The 11,853-nt window shown below is 45.4% G+C and overlaps 1 protein-coding gene across 1 annotated transcript in view; it reads left to right on the top strand.

The window, feature by feature from the left end:
* The first annotated feature begins 5,207 nt into the window (after positions 1-5,207).
* CDC37 (cell division cycle 37, HSP90 cochaperone) overlaps positions 5,208-11,853 on the top strand; it is a 44,620-nt gene continuing 37,974 nt past the window's right edge. Inside the window, exon 1 of the mRNA XM_073622563.1 lies at positions 5,208-5,366. The gene's annotated coding sequence lies outside the window, so the exon portion shown is untranslated. The remainder of the gene's footprint in view (positions 5,367-11,853) is intronic.

Genomic DNA, 11,853 nt, shown 5'->3' with positions numbered 1-11,853 from the left:
TCTGTAACTTTAAACATGTAACCTGTAAAAAAATTTAAAGCGTCGCCTATGGAGATTTTTAATTACTGAAGTTTGGCGCCATTCCACAAGTGTGCGCACTTTTAAAGCATGACATGTTAGGTATTTCCTTGGCGTAACATCATCTTTCACATTATACAAAAAATGCATTTGAAAAATTGTTGCGCAAATAACGTGTAACATAAAAAGTTGCAATGACCACCATTTTATTCCCTAGAGTGTCTGCTAAAACAATATATATAATGTTTGGGGGTTCCGAGTAATTTTCTAGCAAAGTAAGGATGATTTTTACATGTAGGAGAGAAGTGTCAGAATTGGCCTGGGTGGCAAGGGGTTATTTACCATAAGTAAGTAATATACAAATTATTATTATATATTATTTTTAAGGTAGTTTACTATAGTTTCAAAAACTGTACTCAAGCAGGTGGCTTATTGGACAAATTACTGGAGTTTGACGTTATAACTTCCAACCAGTAATTTCACAGTAAATAGATAAATAATAAATTATTATATTATAACATATAGCATAATAATATATGATTTAGCCTTTTGTACCTTTTCAGCAGCAGCAGATTTTCATTCTCCCTCTTAACTATATGAGAAAAACATGGGATTGTGGGTAAATTTTATACACATAAAAACTCATGTATTGCCTTGTAGTTAAGAGGGCTGGGCTGAAAGGGAGTATTTGTCTTTTAGACACATGCCCCGTTCTATGACACTGCAGTGAGAGGCGTGCCTCCACTGCAGCATTTTTATTAGACAGCTGGGGCCAATGGTACTTTACCATTGGTCCAAGACTCCAAGCTGCCCATTGAGCTCAGTGCCTCTGACAAGAAGTGAGAGGCACTGTGAGCTCAACCTCTCAGTCTGCTGCAAACAGAGTGTGACAGCTTGTATTTAAACTGGCCACTCTGTATTTAGCTTCTGACAGGCTGCGCAAGGAGCCCCATATCTCCAGAACCATAGGTCGTAGGAGCCCCACAATTTTACCAGTGGTGGGGTCTCTGTGATCCCTGGTCGCCGAGCTACGACCCTCGAGCTCACTTGCTGGTTGCTGCCTGGCTTACCAGTGCCCATCAATGCTGACCACTAAAAACTGACCTAACTGACCCACACCTACCTGACACACACTGACCATTACACTGACCTACCTGACACACACTGATCATTACACTGACCTACTTGACACACACTGACCCACACGACCATTACACTGACCTACCTGACCATTACACTGACCTACCTGACACACACTGACCATTACACTGACCTACTTGACACACACGACCATTACACTGACCTACCTGACCATTACACTGACCTACCTGAAACACACTGACCTACCTGACCATTACACTGACCCACACACTAACCTACCTGACACACACTAACCCACACTGACCTACCTGACTCAGACTGACCTATCTGACCATTACACTGACCTACCTGACCCACACTGACCATTAAACTGACCTACCTGGCACACGCTGACCTACCTGACCCACACTGATCATTACACTGACCATTACACTGACCTACCTGACACACACTGACCATTACACTGACCTACCTGATGCACACTGACCATTTCACTGACCTACCAGATATACACTGACTTACCTGATGCACACTGACCTACCTGACGCACACTGACCATTACACTGACCCAGACCCACACTGACCTACCTGACCCACACTGACCATTACACGTGACGTCAGATTTCGGGTGACTGTGACCTCCGGCTCCTCCTGCAGCTCAGCTGTAGTGTGCGGCGCCAGTGCGCCCATCCCAGTAGACAGCAGGCAGCCAGAGACAGGAGTGGGGACCTTTTCATAGTGATGCGGCCGCATTGTAATTCCTGCCTTTTGGAGCCTGCAGCGACTATGGTGGACGTCACACGTCCCGTGGTTCCCGGCATTGGACCAGTGGGACATCCATCATAGGCGTTGCAGGCTCCAGAAAGCGGGACCTGCTATGTCACTCGGCCACGCTCGGAGTCAGATCGGTCCCCACTCGGGCTTGGGGCTTATAATAGATTTGTGACTGTCGGAGACCCAGGGCTTTTTGGGGGCCCGCTCGGGGCTCCAGCCTCCTTTAGCCCCCCTCCCAAAGCCACTGCCTGTCACCAATGCCTGGTACCACTTTCTGCTGTCTGGCTACTATTACATTCCCACCAGTTTATGGTTACCCATAGCAACTACACTCTTCCTGCCAACTCCTTGGCTGAGTTAACCCTTTGTGGTGGCCTTCTGCTCCTTCCTATTCATCCCGTATGTGCTTTACAGGTCCTGTTCTTCTAGATACACCATGTGCCTCAATGCACTTGTTTGAATAACTTCTGACCAGGCTTGAATCAGTTGAACAGACTTTACTGGACAACTCAGGTATACAATCCAACAGTGCAATGACAGTTCATTGCTGGCTAGCTAGACCCAGGCTACAAGGTGCATAACTCCCCAAATGCGAAAGTCCATATGTGGTGGAATCCCGGCTCAGACACATTTCCTAAAGTGCACTCCAGATGTTGCTGGTGGTTACATCTTCAGGCTTGGCCTCCTAATTCCATCCCATGCAGGCCACGGACACCCTGAGCAGAGCCTTCCCCCTATTTAACTGTCAACACAGGGTGGAGGGCAGAGCTCAGAATTGCCCGGGAAAATACCAAGATTGACTTAACCCCTTCCCTACTGGGCAGCCTGGAGAACTAACCTGTAAGCACCTGCTTACAGGCATTTTACGTTTGTGGTGCTCAGATGCAGATTAGTTTTGCTTTAAAGCCAATTTAGGCTTCAGAGCAGTTTGCAGAAAATAAAAGAACAAAGTGCAGCAAAATAGTACATGTGAGCACACACACAAAAATGCATGTGAACACACACACACACAAAATGCATGTGAACACACACACACACAAAATGCATGTGAACACACACACGCACACACAGAAAGTGCATGTGAACAATACACACACAAGCAAAAGTGCATGTGAACACACACACAAAGGTGCATATCAACACACACAGAAAGTGCATGTGAACACACACACATAAAAGTGCATGTGAACACGCAAAAGTGCATGTGAACACACACACACACACACAAACGTGCATGTGAACACACACACATAAATGCATGTGAACACACACACACAAAAGTGCATGTGAACATGCAAAAGTGCATGTAAACACACAAAAAGTGCCCTTATGACGTGTTAAATGGTCATAAGGGTACTTCCAAAGAGGAAGGACCCCTCCCTGACCCCCCGAGGGTGAAAGACTCCTAATGAAGACAAGGCACATTCAGGCCCATCTAGCTAAAGGTCCTGGCGGACTCATGATCAGCTGAAGCCGACCAACGATTACTAGGTAAGGGACTCCACCAAAGAGACTCTGCTCTAAAGTATAACTAAAGGCATCTCTGGATAGAGATTAGAACACTTGTCACTTTTTATTGCTGTCCCCATTTCACCCTCTCTATTTATCATGATGAGCATTATCCTTAAAATGAAAATCCCAAATTGTGGGTTGTCACCAGAACAGGAATAGAGAGGAAATCTTTCAATGGGGGCACTAGTTCTGGTGACAACCTGGGATTCCTTCCCTTTGCAGGGATTATCTCTCACTTCCTGTTTGGCTATGTGACAGGAAGTGAAGGGAAATCCCCCCCAATGGGACACAGATGGCAAAACTGAACATGCCAGGGGTTATAATCCTCTCTGTCATAACACCCCCATCATAAATCTAGAGATTGGATGGAAATAGAGCTCAAACTCGTCTCTGCATCTCACTGATAGTGAATACATGGATACAGAACGCACTGATAGTGAATACATGGATACAGAACACACACTGATAGTGAATACATGGATACAGAACACTCTGATAGTGAATACATGGATACAGAACGCACTGATAGTGAATACATGGATACAGAACGCACTGATAGTGAATACATGGATACAGAACACACTGATAGTGAATACATGGATAAAGAACACACTGATAGTGAATACATGGATACAGGACACACTGATAGTGAATACATGGATAAAGAACACACTGATAGTGAATACATGGATACAGAACACACTGATATTGAATACATGGATATACACGGATACAGAACACACTGATAGTGAATACACGGATAAAGAACACACTGATAGTGAATACACGGATAAAGAACGCACTGATAGTGAATACACGGATAAAGAACGCACTGATAGTGAATACACGGATACAGAACGCACTGATATTGAATACATGGATACAGAACACACTGATATTGAATACATGGATATACACGGATACAGAACACACTGATAGTGAATACACGGATAAAGAACACACTGATAGTGAATACACGGATAAAGAACACACTGATAGTGAATACACGGATAAAGAACGCACTGATAGTGAATACATGGATACAGAACGCACTGATAGTGAATACACGGATACAGAACACACCGATATTGAATACATGGATACAGGACACACTGATAGTGAATACATGGATAGAGAACACACTGATAGTGAATACATGGATACAGAACACTCTGATAGTGAATACATGGATAGAGAACACACTGATAGTGAATACATGGATACAGAACACTCTGATAGTGAATACATGGATACAGAACACACTGATAGTGAATACATGGATACAGAACACACTGATAGTGAATACATGGATACAGAACACACTGATAGTGAATACATGGATAGAGAACACTCTGATAGTGAATACATGGATACAGAACACACTGATAGTGAATACATGGATACAGAACACACTGATAGTGAATATAGATAGATAGAATGCGCGGCAACCTTTCCTGGGGATAATAAGGGGGATTTACCAAGACAGAATCTAGAGCAGCTGTGTATAGTAGCCAGTCAGCTTCTAGCTTCAGCTTGTCCATTTAAACTAAACGTTGAAAAGGAAAGCTAGAAGCTGATTGGCTGCCGTGCACATCTTCGGTCTAGTAAGTTCTTGGAGACCACGCCTCCAGAGATCACCCCCCCACTAGATCATCACCGACTCACAAGCCACGCCCCACACCACTGACACTAGCACGGCCACTGGCCACTTCTCTTATTGCACTGTATGCGAAGAAGGCGGGGCCCTGTTGGAACGCAGAGCCGGGGAAGTGACGACAGAGCAAGGCGCAGACACAGGCTGGTAGGCTGGAAGCTGGGAGGGGGGGGCTGACGTCAGAGAGAGGGCAGGCTGACTGCCTGAAGCTGGCGGAAGTGACGTCAAGGAAAGGGCAGGGGGTGGCTAGAGAGTGCCAGAGCCTTCCAGAAAGCAGGCTACAGGCTACTAATTGCTGCTGCGTGAGGTATGTGTGTCGGGGATGACTGGTGACGTTGTATCCTTTTGTGTTCAGCAGACGTTGTGTTGTGCAGTGTAGGACTTCAGCACATGTGTAGTTCTGTAGCCAGGCATGCCCTGTATTTGGTGTCCCTTGTGGGGGAGGGCTGATATTAGGGGGACACCTTCCCCTGGAGTCTCTCTGTAGTGAATGGACTTGCATGGGTAGTTAGCATTGTAGAGTGTGCTGGGAATCTTGTGGGGATCCCATACACTGGAAGGTCACATGTGGGGTGCACCCCTTCCTTACAGCCTCAGTGTAAACTAGTGTGCTGGACCCCCCCAGGGAAAGGCTTCCTAGGAGAGCCCAGAAAGTGTGCCGCTCCTCGTCTAGAGAAGAGTACGTTCCAGTTATAGGTTGTGATTGGGATGCAAACAATTTCTAAAACTTTAAAGCAGACCTTCGCTCTCTTTGGGTATTTTACATATCCCCCCCCCCCCCCCCCCCCCCCGCTGCTCCTGTTATATCTTAAAAGTAGAAATTAAGGTAATTCGTTTTACCGTACAATTAGGAAGGTTTCCCTTCACTTCCTGCCTCTAAATTAAAATGGGAAGTGATCCCAGGGTGTCACCAGAACTAGTGTCCCCCATAGGAAGATGCGATGCAATCCTCCCAACGCACACGTTCCTGCACAAACTGGCTGTATCTTAGATTGGGTGCTGAAATGACCAACGGCTGGAATCACGAGAAGGAAGTGTCACCAGCACACCAGGATCTCCAAAACTTTAATCCCATGGTATCTAAAAATAAAAGCGAGGTTTCGGAGCCGCGCAGGACCCCTTCGTCAGGCATGTGGTCACACACCCGATGAAGGGGTCCTGCGTGGCTTTGAAACGTCGCTTTTATTTTTTTGATACTATGGGATTAAAGTTTTGGAGATGCTGGTGACCCTTCCTTCCCATAGGAAGGTGTTCTCTCTATTCTTCTTCTAGTGACAACCCAACAATTGGGATCTTCTTTCACTTCCAGTGATAAGGCCGGCCATACACAACCAACTACAGTACAGTACAAGTAATTTGCACGATTCCCCCCATCAACACAGATAGAGCAAGCCCGAGCCCGTTCCTAGTCAGGAGCAAAAGTAGGCCAACATCCCACAATAAACTGAAGAGCAAAAGAACACCCTAATGGGACTTTTTGGGCCAAGTATATAAGTAAATCATAGAAATACATCTAAATATAATACTGACGGAAAAATATAAAATCACAATATACATTTTTATTGAAACAAAGATAAAAAACAAACAAATCGCGGCTGCAGTATAAATTATTGCAGCTACAACATACATATCATAAAACCTGTATCCAATGTTCTATAGTGTCCTGATAATTGTCACAATACCTGTATTGAGACCAAACCTAGACAGGATCCCACTGACGCATTTCAGAAACATATTCTTTCTTTCTTCAGGAATGCAGAAGGGTTTTATTTGTTGCCGCAGCTGCAAAGCGAAATGGCTGCAGCATGTGTACATCGACATCAGCTGCCTTTGCAGCCTTATGCCCCGTACACACGGTCGGATTTTCCGACGGGAAATGTTCGATGGGAGCTTGTTGTCGGGAATTCAGACCGTGTGTAGGCTCCATCGGACGTTTTCTGTCGGAATTTCCGACAAACAAAGTTTGAGATCTGGATCTCAAATTTTCCGACAACAAAATCTGTTGTCATAAATTCCGATCGCGTGTACACAATTCTGACGCACAAAGTTCCACGCATGCTCGGAATCAAGCAGAAGAGCCACGCTGGCTATTGAACTTAATTTTTCTCGGCTCGTCGTACGTGTTGTACGTCACCGCATTCTTGACGTTCGGAATTTCCGAAAAGATTTGTGTGACCGTGTGTATGCAAGACAAGTTTGAGCCAACATCCGTCAGAAAAAAAACATGGTTTTTGTTGTCGGAATGTCCGATCGTGTGTACGTGGCATTAAAGTGATTGTAAAGTCTTGTTTTTTTTTCCCTATAAAAATAACAAACATGTTATACTTACCTGCTCTGTTGCAGTGGATTAGCACAGAGCAGCCTGGATCCTCCTCTTCTCGGGTACCCTCTTCTGTGCTCCTGGCCCCTCCCTCCCATTCAGTGCCCCCCACAGCAAGCAGCTTGCTATGGGGGCAGTCGAGCCACAGCTCCCTGTGTCCAATTAGACATGGAGCCCCAACCCGGCCCCGCCCCCTCTTTCCCCTGATTGGCTAGCTGACTTTAACAGCAATGGAAGCCAATGGGACTGCTGCTGTGTCTCAGCCAATCAGGAAGGAGAATCTCGGACGGCTGAGACAGTAGTGGACATTGCTGTCAGTGCAAGGTCCTCCCTGATTGCTTACAAACTGAAACTCATAAGGTTTGGCCTCATATTATATGGTTTTGGTAAATTTGAAGGAAAAAAAATCTACAGAAATTTGTATAGTGAGCATCCAGCTTTACACTAACCTCTCTAGCCCTGAAAGGAAAAAAATCAGTATACATAGCTTTTCTACAGGCGATCCGACCCGATCTCCAGTGGCGGAAGCTTTGCATGGGAAGTGACGTTACCCATAGAGTTACTATGGGGCTTCCGTTGACGGACGTGTCCACTGCACCTGCCCAAAGAGCGAAGCCGCGGCTGACAGCTCAGCATGGGATCAGAGCTTCCTCCGCTGGAGATCGGGTCGGATTGCCTGTAGAAAGGGTATTTATAGTGATTTTTTTTTTTTTTTTTTTTTAATTTTCAGGGCTAGATAGGTTAGTGTTAGAATGTTGGTGGCTAGAGATGCAGGGATTTTAGTTTTTGCATGGACTTCCACTCAGATGGAAATCGGATCAATGTCGGGCCGAATTCACAGGGCAAAGTCCGATCGACAGTCCTATGACTGCACGATTCTGGCCAAAATGAGAATCATGATTTTTTTTTTTTTGCTTAGAATAAAAAGATCACGATTCTCGCGACTTAAAATCTTTCACGTTATACAAAAAAAAAAATTTTTTTTTAACCACTTCAATACAGGGCACTTATACACCTTCCTGCCCAGACCAATTTTCAGCTTTCAGTGCTGTCGCAGTTTGAATGACAATTGCGCAGTCATCCAACACTGTACCCAAACTAAATTTTTATAATTTTGTTTCCACAAATAGAGCTTTCTTTTGGTGGTATTTGATCACTTCTGCGGTTTTTATTTTTTGCGAAACAAATAAAAAAAGAGCGAAAATTTTGAAAAAAAATAAAAGTTTTGCTTTTGTTACTGTTTAAAAATTTTGTAAATAAGTAAGTTTTCTCTTTCACTGATGGGCACTGATAAGGCGGTACCGATGAGGTGGCACCAATGAGCAGGCACTCACGGGCACTGACGATGGGCACTGATATGCGGCACTGATTGGCACTGGTAGGTGGCACTGATGGGCATTGATAGGCAGCACTGATGGGCACTGAAAGGCTGCAAATATGGGTTCTTATGGGTTGCACTGATGGGCACTGATAGGTGGCGCTGATGGGCACTGATAGGCAGCACTGATGGGCACTGATACGCCACTGCTAGGCATCCCTGGTGGCACTGGCAGTGGTGGGCATTGGAGTGGGCACTGATTGGCAGCTGCCTTTGCACTGATGAGTATTTCCCTGGGGGTCTAGGGGGCATACCTGTTGGTCCAGTGTAGCTGATTTCCCTGGTGGTCCTGGGCGGCTTCCCTGGTGGTCCTGGGTAGGATCCGAGGGGGGGCTGTGCTGATAAACAATCAGCACAGACCCCCCCTGTCAGGAGAGCAGCCGATCGGCTCTCCTCTACTCGCGTCTGTCAGACGCGAGTGAAGAAAAGCCGATCACCGGCTTTTCCTAGTTACATCGTGATCAGCCGTGATTTGACACAGCTGATCACGTGGTAAAGAGTCTCTGTCAGAGACTCTTTACCTAGATCGGTGTTGCGGGGTGTCAGACTGACACCCGGCAACAACGATCGCCGCGATGTGCGCCCCCGGGGGCACGCAGCGGCTCAATATCCTGCGGACGTCATATGATGCCCAGTCGGGATATTGAAACCACTTTGCCGCCATCATTCTGCTATATGGCAGGCGGCAAGTGGTTAAATTGCATTTGAAATACCGCTGCGCAAATACAGTGTGACATAAAATATTGCAACAACCACCATTTTATTCTCTAGGGTGTCTACTAAAAATATATATATATAATGTTTTGAGGTTCTAAGTAATTTTCTAGTAAAAAAAAAAAATGATTTTAACTTAACCAACAAATGTCGAAAAAAGGTTTAGGCCCGGTACACACTGATGCGAGTTGATGACGAATGTGATGCATCAAAAACATTCTAAATTCGCATGTCATCCATAAAGTCATTGTTTTCAATGACGGTCATTTATATACATGCTTTGCGATTCCTCTACGAATGCGATGCGATTAAAAAAAAGGGTCTTGTGCGAGTTTACTGCGTTGCAAATTTAGTCTCCATAGACATCAATGTAAATCGTTCTTGAATCGCACTGATGGTTCACATATGTGCGAATTCCACCACACTACTCTCCATAAAAACCAGGAAGTACACAGGAAGTTAACACCTTTTTTAAATTTTTTTTTTATTTTTAACATTATGATTCCATTGGCTAGAATATCAATCGCAGCCATGTCCATCTCCTGAAATGCGCAGTAAAATCGTGGTAAATTTGCACTTCACAAAGGACAAAAAACGGAACAAAATCACAGCGCTTCAGTGTGAACTGGGCCTTTGTGTGAAAAAGTGAAAAAAGTTTAACCACTTAAACACTGTCTATTTCATTTTCAAATTGTTACTATGTTTATACTTAAGTTCAACTGATAAAGAATGTTTTGATTCTTGGCAGACTGCCCAGTTTTTCTCTTCCTTTCTTTTGAGGGCTGTGGCTTCAGAAGAGCAGAGAGAAATCCTTGCATAAAAAAAAAAAAAAATGTGAAACACTTTAGTCAAGATCGCGATAACGATTCTCGACGATTAACTGTGCAGCTCTAACTGCCACGGTCCTGTTCAGTTATGACACCGGCCATTTGATGGATTGACAGTTTGTTCGAGAGCACAACCAATGTGACAGTTACATTCCCGGCATGCAGGGTGTATAAGGCCCCTTTCACACTGGGGCGTCGGCAGCGGTAAAGTGCCGCTATTTTTAGCGGAGCTTTACCGTCGTATTTGTGGGGGTATTCGGCTGCTAGCGGGGCGCGTTTAACCGCTAGTGGCGTAAAAACGGTTAAAACCACCCGCAAAGCCCTTCTGCAGCAGGGCTTTGCCGGCGGTATAGCCGTGCTGCCCATTGATTTCATTGGGCAGGAGTGGTATACACACCGCTCAAAAGATGCTGCTAGCAGGACTTGTTTTTTACCATCCTGCCAGCGCACCGCTCCCTCAGGGCTTTCACACTGAAGAGACAGGAGCGGCTCTTTCAGGGCGCTTTGCAGGCGCTATTTTTAGTGCCTGCAAAGCACCCCAGTGTGAAAGGGGTCTAATTGTTTTTTTTTAAACTGTTAAACCGCCCTAATGCATGCACATGATTTTGCAGATAAAAAATTGTGCCTTTTATCATATTGTTTTTTTTACAGGAGCCCGTTGCACCTGCAATCAGCAGATCACGGGTCCATTGTCGGATTCTTTCAGTATTGTGCCCATACCTCTGTACGAGCTTTCTGTTACAAAGCTGGGGGAAGAATGAACGAACTACTAGTGTGCTGATCAGTGCAAACTGCAAGTCCGTCTGCCTGACCTTGAAGTTTTTTCATCCTCCCAGAACCACGCACGAACCCGCCCCCCCCCCCCCCCCCCCCCCAACTGATCACATGTAAAAAAAAAAACTTGCTGGTTATCGTCATTCCTTTCCTCAGTGCTGTCATAGCATGAGGAAAGGAGAGCCGGTAACTGGCAATTCTGACAGGGCACATTTAAATTGCTAATCAGGGCACTGATCATCAGTGCAACCTGTCAGTGCCCAACAGTGCAGGCTCATTAGCACACATCAGTGATGGAGAAAAACTACTGTATTTGCAAAATTTTATAACAGAAGAAAGTTTTGTTTGTGTTTTTTTTTTTTTTTTTTTTAATTTTTGGGTCTTTCTTCGTTTCTTTAGCAAAAAAATAAAAAAACAGTGGTGATTAAAGAGGGAGTCCACCCAAAAAAAAATATTAAAAGCCACCAGCTACAAATACTGCAGCTGCTGACTTTTAATACATGGCCACTTACCTGTCCCAGGGTCCAGCGATGTCGGCAGCCGACGCCGATAAATCGCTCGACTCTAGGCAGCTGCCGCCACCATCCTGGGTGAGGGAATCAGGAAGTGAAGCGTTGCGGCTTCTCTTCCCGGTTCCCTACTGCGCATGCGTGAGTCGCGCTGCGCGTCGTAACTGGTCCCTGCTATCTCCTGGGACCTGTGTGTTTCCCAGGAGACAGCGCGGAGGGACAGGAAGAGGCCTAGACTCCCTGCACCCCCCTCCCCCCTGAAAGGTGCCAAA

The sequence above is a fragment of the Aquarana catesbeiana genome, linkage group LG03, assembly GCF_042186555.1.
Source record: "Aquarana catesbeiana isolate 2022-GZ linkage group LG03, ASM4218655v1, whole genome shotgun sequence".
Lineage (NCBI taxonomy): Eukaryota > Metazoa > Chordata > Amphibia > Anura > Ranidae > Aquarana > Aquarana catesbeiana.
The sequence above is the reverse complement of the archived record's forward strand: the minus strand, read 5'-3'. Positions and strand labels throughout refer to the sequence as shown.